This window comes from Varroa destructor, unplaced genomic scaffold (assembly GCF_002443255.2).
Source record: "Varroa destructor unplaced genomic scaffold, Vdes_3.0 BEIS01000004.1, whole genome shotgun sequence".
Classification (NCBI taxonomy): domain Eukaryota; kingdom Metazoa; phylum Arthropoda; class Arachnida; order Mesostigmata; family Varroidae; genus Varroa; species Varroa destructor.
The window spans coordinates 919,072-928,921 of NW_019211457.1; the positions used below are offsets into that span (position 1 = coordinate 919,072).

At 39.3% G+C, this 9,850-nt stretch overlaps 2 non-coding genes across 2 annotated transcripts; both read right to left on the reverse strand.

The window, feature by feature from the left end:
• Nucleotides 1–5,168: 5,168 nt before the first annotated feature.
• On the reverse strand, nt 5,169–5,240 carry TRNAH-GUG (transfer RNA histidin (anticodon GUG)). The gene has a single exon. It is a non-coding gene; the product is annotated as a tRNA-His (tRNA).
• A 602-nt stretch (nt 5,241–5,842) lies between these two features.
• On the reverse strand, nt 5,843–5,915 carry TRNAA-AGC (transfer RNA alanine (anticodon AGC)). The gene has a single exon. It is a non-coding gene; the product is annotated as a tRNA-Ala (tRNA).
• Between the last annotated feature and the right edge of the window lie 3,935 nt (nt 5,916–9,850).

Genomic DNA, 9,850 nt, shown 5'->3' on the forward strand with positions numbered 1-9,850 from the left:
CTTTTCTCTCCATCTATCCTTCTTTTTATGTCTTTGCAGATGACTCATGGATGAGTTAAGGCCTTCCGTTTGCTATAGCCAGGCTAAAACATTGTGCTGTGTACGTATACGAATATGTTTGGTCAGAAATATAATGTATAATGTAACACAACTGGAAAAATGACACAGAACTGACCGCAGAGAAATGGTGAACTAGGTGTTTAGAAGCAGGCGAAATGTACGATATAAAAGATAAGAGGGAAAACAGGAATGCATCATAACCAAATGCTATTTGATCCTATTGGGACGGAGGACAGGAGTACGGAGTTGAAACAACTGCTAATAGGAAAAAATGACAACACCGAGATATTTAGCAAGATAGATCAGGAAAATAGAAAAGTTTTCGAATAGGGGCTTGTGTACCTATCGTTGAACGTTGCTACAGCTGCTTTTAAAACGACAAAATTAGATGTGCGCTTTGGATACGTGTTGATTTTTACGTATATCATAGTCTAATGAGATGGCTTTGATCGTAGGAAACAAGGAGTTCGTATATAGACGTGCAATAAGGACATGTATTAAGTTGTTTGTGCCTAAATATGGTATATTGCACGCAGGAAATAAAGCTCACATGTGGATTTTAAGCTCAGTGGAAATAGTTTTCTTCCCCTGAAATATGGATAATGCAAGGGTGGCTAACTGTTGCAAAATAACACATCTAGGGATAAATGTTTCGACTTTTACGTACGACACTATTGTCAATCATTGCTTTAGACGGCTACAAAAGCTGCGACAGGATTGTGGCGTCACACCATGGGGATTATTATATTATATCTTAGACAAGCGTAATCTCCTTTTTCGAATACTATGACAGCCACAAAGAACATACAGAGATTCCAATAATGTATTATAGATTTGCCTTTAATAAACTCCCGGCCAATACGTGCAAACGATACATGCAGATGCCTGTAGATATCGTAAACCCTTAGAGGGCCAGTCATTAATCACTAGCCAGTGTAGTAATAGTATCATCTTCAATGATTAATTAATTTTCTCCTTGATGCCAGACAATTATTAACATATCTAAGCATTTATCTAATATATAATATATATAATAACTAATCATACAAGCTAACAAATTTATGCTATAATATAACGCAAAGATCCGATTCCGTACTCTCTGCCATAGACACCCAGCAGTAAATAAAAAGCAATATTCACATCGTAATAGTACTATACAGAACACTAGTGGAATGGAGCGACAATTGTGGCCTGCAAGATACATTCCTTTTGGCTGTTTTAACACGTATTTCATAGCTTTTTGTTCTTATTCGCAACGGTATATAAAGCCCATCACACCAATCTGAAAGAGGCTTCCCTCGATCTATAAACTGGCTGATCTGGATCTGGCATGATATGCATATATCCATGAATCCCTATTGGAATCCTTGGGGCAATCCACGAGTGTTTCTGCTCGGATAGGGGGTCAGTTGACATCGCAGTAACGATCCGCACCAACGTTTCGGACATTACAGCCTAGCCAATTAGGCACACAAGGGACGGCCAAGGCGATCCGCAATGCCGTTGCTTCGAATGCCGCCACCGGTGACGCTGGTGATGATGTTCGCCGTCTCATTCGCGCAAGCGTCTCCAAAGAGCTCAGTCAGTCGACCTCCATTCCCATAGTCTTGTTCAGCTGTAGTGTTCCAGGTTCCAAAGTGCAAACCCTTTTCGTATCGCATCGATCACTAAATTTCGATTCTCCTCTGACTGCTTATGCTGGCTGTCATTTTCATTCTAATGATCTATTGAATCGCGTTGTTGCGGATTCTCTCATTGACCTCGTCAGCACTTGTGATTCTATTCCAACGTCGATGTCCAAATCGGCTGCCACCAACGCAGCGGTGGCGGGTGACAAAGAGAGTTTGTCATGACGAGAGTTGATATTTTTGTTGCTGCAGTATATTTTACTCGAAACTTCCAAGTGCTGTATGTAACGTGCTGCCGGTAAGGAATGAACAAACCCAGAGGCGTACCAGGCTCTTCTAGTTAAACTCTTCACGATCCAGCTCACCTTTATGGCACGTTAACGCTGTTTTTGTTGTCGTTTGATCGTCACCGTCCAGTTCCAGAAGTCGGGTAAAAACGATCCAAAAAGGGTGGACAGAAACGCCGTTATACAAGGCCTGTGGACGGAGGAGATACGCCGGAAAGGTTCGATCGATAGTTGCACGGAGAGATGAACATAAGCCTTTTCTTCTCTGGAACTTTACCGATACATACCTGCAAGGTAGAGACTTCTGAGCTCAGCCGCAATTACCGTGATAACTACAACTACTACTCTAACTGGACGTGGGGCAATCGCTAGCGCAGTGGTCTCGCCGTTTCTGTGACTGCTACCGAGATGGGATGAACCGATTCGGACGAGAATAGACGAGCCTTCAAGAATCAGACTGCTCGATGTCTTCTGGTTCTGCAGTTAGCCATGCTACTGCGATTCTGAAACAACGTGCGGCAAAAAACGGCCATCCGGGAATCAGGCAGCATGATAAACCGCAGCAGGACTGTTAAATTACACACAAAAATAACAGAACGACCAAATATGGGTGACGGACAAAAAACCCTATCGGAAGAACACGGTGCAAGTAGACCGCCAGATGTTTGCTCAGAACTGTGCACTGCGTTTCCTTTTTCTCTCAGGTGTCATTTTGTAGAATTGTGTAGAACATAAAAATGTACTGGAAAAAGCATTGGATAGTTTTCGTTCTGGTTCCGTTAGATAGAATCAAGTGAACAAATACCGCCAAGTAAGATATATTTCCCGAGCCGAGTTTGTGGATCTGGTGAATAGCAGGAGCACCGATCGACATGCAGAGGCCTCTGAGTTCTCTTGTAACGAATATGACTTTTAATGCTGCTGTCTTTGTATACTACCAGTGTTCGCTATTTGTGCAGAATTCGTCCGTAGATTGAAGCATGTTTAGCCTGGTTGGTGCGGGAAGTGGCTATTTAAAAATGAAGAAAGACCGCAAAGCCTTTTGAATTGGTCACGCCTCCTGATAGTGAAAATGGTGATGAAGACATGCAATTCGCAAATTATTCTCCGTGCCAGTCACGTTGATTCCATCAGTCTTTCTATTTTCGCTTCAAGTTTGGTTTGAGTTGGCAGGCAAGCTTTTTGTTGAATCGAGATCGGACGGATATAGATTTGACACGCATCAATCAGCGATCGCTGACGCAATACCAGAACGGCATAAGGAAAAAAGTCAAGGTTCGGTTTTATTACTTAGCGAACATTTGTTCTTAATAAGCTTACAAGTACGATAGATTAGGACGGCTAAAATCGTCTCATTTGAACGTAGTGGCCATTACAGGGTGCGGCTTTACTGTTCAATTGTTGTACTGAGCACAGTAGAAAGACTCGGCAAATGACACGCATAATCCTTGCTTGACATGCTCAAACAGCAGTGGCCTCTAAAATTGGCAAATGAAGACGTGCGCTTGTCGGTCAGGGTCTGATGCATAAACTGATACGAGCTATACATATTGTGTTTACTATAGTCGAATGGCGGGTTTGAACTGGCGATCCATAACAGTTCCTAGGAGAACTTACGACAACCTGGCCTTTGGTCTAGATTTAGTGCGCTGACTAGTCATCGGTGTTACAATTGTGAAACGCGTGTCAGACAAAAGCTGAATAATGAGTAATTGGTAATTTTGCATCGCTGCGAAAACGCAAGAGGTACTTAAAAAAATCATCGTTGGTAAGCGCCACAACGTACTGTTAATAATCGAAATAGAAGAAAAACATAGGTCTATTCGTTAATATTGTATAGCTTCTCGCTTTTACGCTCGAACATAATCTAGTAATAGATTTCTCTGTAGGAGCTTACATTTAGTGAAATGACAAAGTGTGAATAGATTTGACACAAAACATTTAGTTCTATGTGGCAAAATGGCTAATTAATCTTTAGATGGACCTTTGTAACGCGTTGCAGTGAGATTTCTATGAATAAGTAGGTTCGTACAGTAGATGACTACTCTCCAGAATAGCATTCGTAGGCAAACCCAATCACACGAAGAAATTAAGAGCATTGCTGGTTTCTAAAGTTATAAACATTGAAACTACAAAATGGTCATTTCCTAAGTAGCTAATGAAGATTTTTCCTGTACATAAACGCTCTCGGGACTATCACTTACTTAGCGTGTTTAGTCGAACGGCTAACGAAAAGAAATCACTCTTTTTTTTTTTTTTTGTTTTTTTTTTTGCATTTCTCCCTTGAAATTCAGAGTTTGCTTTCTGTTCTAAGAGAGAACCTTACCTTAAATTAGTTAAAACCGATGCTCCAATATCTCCGACTTAACGTAGGTATCTAGCAAAGTAGCCGGCAGGTGGGTATTCTATATGAAATATTCTATATGAAATAAAGTAACTATTACCATAAACTTTAGATATCCATTAATGCCTCTCTGATGCTCACTGATAGCCAAGAGTTAAATATGCGTAAATGTGTTAGTTGGACTCGAATGCTGCCGATGTTGGAGTCAGATCAACAATCATAATGTTATGTCACATAAAAAAGCGTTTGTTTACGTAGCATTTATCTCGTGACACATACGGAAAAACAGTTAATGAGAGCAATTTTATAGTAGATCCTCTGTGGTCTGCTTAGAGTAAGATGTTGATTGGTTCCTGTGTCTTTATATACATGTATATATATAGTACTTTTAGTATTACCAATTAATGGTACCTAATAGTTACAACGACTACCTAACCAGGTATATTAACGAATGGTATCGATGGTGAATTGTTTACCCGTCACGTAGAGAGAAAAATAAAGAACGCGAAGTGCGTTAAACAAATATGCTGTTCGCAACAACGTTCTTATGGTGAGGTGCCTGTTATCACCTACTCTGTATCATCGGCTGATGCTATTCCGCATTCACGGTGCACCTGTGCAACGCAATGAAGCCATGTGACTGTTCGAGCTAGCTATGCGTCTGCATCAGTCGAATCATGGCGTGGCAACAGTTAAAATCGAGCGAACTGCGTAAGTATCTATCTAGGCCGTTTCAGCAGGACAACTCACCACTGATCAGTTATAGCAGACATCAATACGGGTTCCGGCGTTGTGCGCACGCATGCTATTCCTTAAATAGAAACCAGATTGGCTGGATCAAAAAGTAGCTGCCGTGACCAGGATTCGAACCTGGGTTATTGCGGCCACAACGCAAGGTACTAACCACTATACGATCACGGCTACACACTACGTGATCAGAGCACGACAGTTCCTCGTCGTTGTCAAAAACAGTGAAGTAATAACAATTTGCATGTCCCTAGCCAGATTAGAACTAGTACATAGGGCGAAGATCGGTGCAGGAATGAAGATTGTGACAAAGAATTTGCGTAGGTAGCAAATTTAAGGTGTGCTGATTAGAAACTGAAGACAGACAAATTGATAAGAACTGTTGGGTTTATTTGTTCTTTCATATGTTCCATAGTATACTGGCAATGATTTTGTAACAGCCTTATATATATATATATATATATATAATGACCGATTTAATATTAATAAAAAGCGACACAACTTGAATTCCCAGCACGATCGTTATAGACAATCAGGCCAAATTCATATCTAATTTTAAATACAGAGTTTTTTTTGGCGTTACACACAAAGCCTTCTTTGTTGACCCCGATACATATGCGACCCTCTAATATAACCTGTGGCATTATTATGCAACGTGTTTATGCATACAATTAATTTCTCTGTTAGTATACACAGTTTGCTGCTTATGTTCGTACAACGAATGTAAAAAAAAAAAGTTTTGATAAACAATTGAAAATTGTTGTAGAAAAAGTGATTGGAGGTGCGGGGTATCGATCCCCGTACCTCTCGCATGCTAAGCGAGCGCTCTACCATCTGAGCTACACCCCCTCAGGTACCGATAGCTCAGAATATCGAAATGGTATCAGCTAAAATTCTTTAGGAGACGAAATAGAAAGCAAAGCATTCATAATATAGCTCAAAAAATAAACCGCGTCAATAAGAGTAGTTGCCATTATTATTCAACAACTAAATTTGCAACCAAACGAACTAAATTGATGATATCGCCTACTATATGGACTGCACCCCTGGAACACAGCACATAGGCCACGTGCATATCCGCTTACCTATAGCAATGGCCTGCCATGGTCTGAATTGTCGGGAAAGTTCGGCGCAACTTCAAAAACAGACAAAAATCACATTCTGATATGTCTACTTTTGTTTCATTTGCACTTTGGAAAGTGGTGATGAAAACTGAAAATATATTTTTCATATATCGTTCTCGCATGTATTATATATTATTTTCTAATTTATTATGATACATAGGATGATATGGTATGTGTTCAAAAAAAGACTTCAGGGCAGTCATCTATGTCGCATTGTGCACGTACCACCTCACCTTAGATGACTAAAGACTCCGTATCCTTTTCTCAGCTGAGTTTGCGCCCAAATTAAATAGGAATAAATCGGTCAAATTTAATAGAAACTATTAATCATTAATCACCAAAGAAAGTTTTGTAAACGTTCTATTTTCCTTGGAACAATATTCTACTCTACACGATTGCAATAAAGACCAATATATATACATATATATATATATATATATATATATATATATATATATATATATATTGAATATAATAACGCAAAGATACGCATTTATTATATTCAGCAAACAATTTCTTCGAGGCCAGTTCCACTTATCCGCTTTGTGGTTACCATTCACCGCTCTTTTACATATCCCTCGGTTCTCTTGATTTCCTTCATCTCTAGTGATTTTTCCATCTTGTCACTTTTCGACTTCTCTTCCGGTTTCAAATATATATATATATATATATATAATCGTATACGAACCCTGTAGCGGTACACATTCTGTCCATTGGATCTCTTTATTGTGACGCGCATTTGACTCGTATGTAGATTTGTAAACACGTACGATATAATCACAAAAGCGTATGATTGAGGGCGAAACTTCACAATGTATCTCATTCCCCACTCGTCAAAAACAACGAACCAATACCAAATGGTCTAAAAAACGTGACACGTCACTACCACAAAGCATGTTATTATTTGTATGGCTCGTCAACTTTATCATATACTATTGTCGTCGTAGATGCAAAGAATAATTCAGTGATCGAAGTCCATGATGATCCAAGTTATATTCCTCGGCGACGACATATGATCGTGACAATTCTGCATGTTTTTTCCATTTGTTTGTCTCTACAAAAAATGACGTCGTGATTTTGCATGCTTAAAAAACTGCCTGTTTAGTGACGATGAAGGTAATTAATGATCATATTGTACATAATACCATGTTGGCAAAACGAAAATAGCTTAACTACGTCTTCAGTAGTAAAAATCGAAATAAAATATTAATTAATATAGGATTGTATACTGAGACTGCTGTAATAAATAGCAAAAAAATACAACTATAATAGAATAACTTACTACCTGGCAATAATATTATACAGAACGTACTAATTATTTGGATTTCGTATGGGCCAATTTTTCGTTCCCATAATATATCTATGTACATTCCACCACATCTTACCTTCGTATTGACAGCAGCGTGTATAGAAGCGTAGTTCATCGTTACATTTGGTCAAACTCGCTTTAAATAAATGTCTTCTACTATCTCTTTCTTATTCTGCGAGTAATTTTTGTCCCGACGACAGAGTACACAGGTGACAAAACAAACAAATGTTCCGTTCATTGCCATCATCATATCATGGCATCATAACATACAGGTATATGCAATATCGTCTAGTAAATATATAAAGCACGGCATTTCTAGCTAGTTGTCTTTTAATATTGTATAAAGCTCAAGACCCATCCCGAGTCGGTCCTCGAGCATGTTACGGCCAACGATTATAAAGCTTACGAGCTGCTGCTCTTTGATCTGACGCTGCGCGAACGCCCTAAAAACTTTTTCGTTCACCAGGGAGTCAGAAAGACAGTTGTTTCATTTGTTTCGTTCAGCGACAATGATAACACTTGTTTGTTGTTTTTCAGTTATCGGGCTAGCAAGGATTATAGTAACGCTTAAGTTTTAGTAGAAATCTAGTGAGATGTCGTATCTCGAAGCGGCTTCCGTAGCACGATGGTCAAACGTGCTTAAGACTGGCTTGTAACTGATTGCATAGAAGGCAGTTACGCGGCGGGTGTCGTTATGCAATTGGATTTTATGGACACGTTGGTTTCATTTATTTATAGTACTGTAATTGTTTGTTTATAGAATCGCACGGTGAAGGTAATGAGCTGGGCGGTTGTAAATGATAAGCCGCTTGTTGTTTCCATTATTATTTTTCATAGTAGTCAAGGAAAAAGAAAAAGAAAATTTTAAGGTATTTCGTAAAAAACACGCTCGACAAAAAACGCTGAATTAAACTATCGAATATCGATACCTCGAAGCATACTGTAAGCTTTTCATGAATAAACTGCGATATCACGAAACTCATATAACTGCGTATTGAACATTCAAACACTTGTAACCTTACAAGGCTCAGAATTGTTCTCGTTTCTTCTATCTGTTAGAAGCGTTCCTTTGTGCGAACGCTTTGCGCTGGATCCCATCATCATTTTGGCTAACATTGTTTACATGGCATACTTGCAACTGGATGTAATTTTTCCAGGCCATTAAAAATCTGATTTGTGTTTTTTTTTTAATGTGATTGTGGGTTCCTAGATGCACAACTGGCACAGGCGCCACTTATTTCAGCCTAGACTTGCGCCATTCATCGATGACACTTACATTCATTCGTATCCATGTGCGCGCACTGCCGCTCACATGTCCTTTAGGCAAAAGCAACCACACAAAGGCTTCCCGACATGGAAAAAAAGGCTTTTATGTACTCTATTTCGGACGGACTCTGTTATAACCGTAGTGGCCCTTTGATTTTGTTTCTGAGCGCTTTTTTTCCTTGACTGGTATATTCTTCAAGATACTCATGTTGTTATGAAAAGTCCAACAAGCATAACGTATATAAGAGAACTGTGTTGTACTAAGAGTTGCAATGCCGTCCTAAAGCTGACCACTTATCGAATATAGGGTACACAACAGCTAAGTTACGTACACACACACAAACACACGCACGCCCACGAAGCCGTGTAGAGTCCTGAGGAAATATCTGTGGATACGCACATTACGCATGTTATTTAAGGCATGGACATACTTAAAGGCAAGCATTGGTGGTGAACGATTTATAAATAGAGCCGTATTTTGGTCTTCTGTTTCGGAGTTACTCCGCTGGATATACATACGTGATGGGACAAAAATCCCCTGACAGTTCGAAAAAACGTGCGCCCACCATTTAGTAGAATACACTTTACGTGTTTTTTAACACTTATGTTTACTACTACATATTACTCACCCGCTACTTGAACAGATGTAAAATGAAAACCCTTACGAGTATCATGTGTCCTTTGCCCCACCCTATATATGTATATATCCTCCTTCAGTATAAACCGTGTGTTATGTGTGAACCTATTTTTGTTTCAGGTGCCACATAAATAAATCAGCTTCTACGTTTAATTTTTTAATTTAATTTAAAACTTCAGAATCATGTGTTGAATGTTTAACCCTTCGTCTAATAGCATTTTTAGAGACCACGCGGTTTTTATTCGGAAAACACAGATTTTGTTCCCTTGAACCCTCCTCGCTTTCATAATCTCTCCGACATAAAGAGCACTTATGTACACCCAGTCACGAAAACATTCTATTCATATACGTAGTTATACACTTGCTGAAAATTCGCGCCGCCCCATGAGACATTTAGGGATTACGGTCGCATAAATTTTCACCATCAGGAAGCTGAAGCCGGTAAATA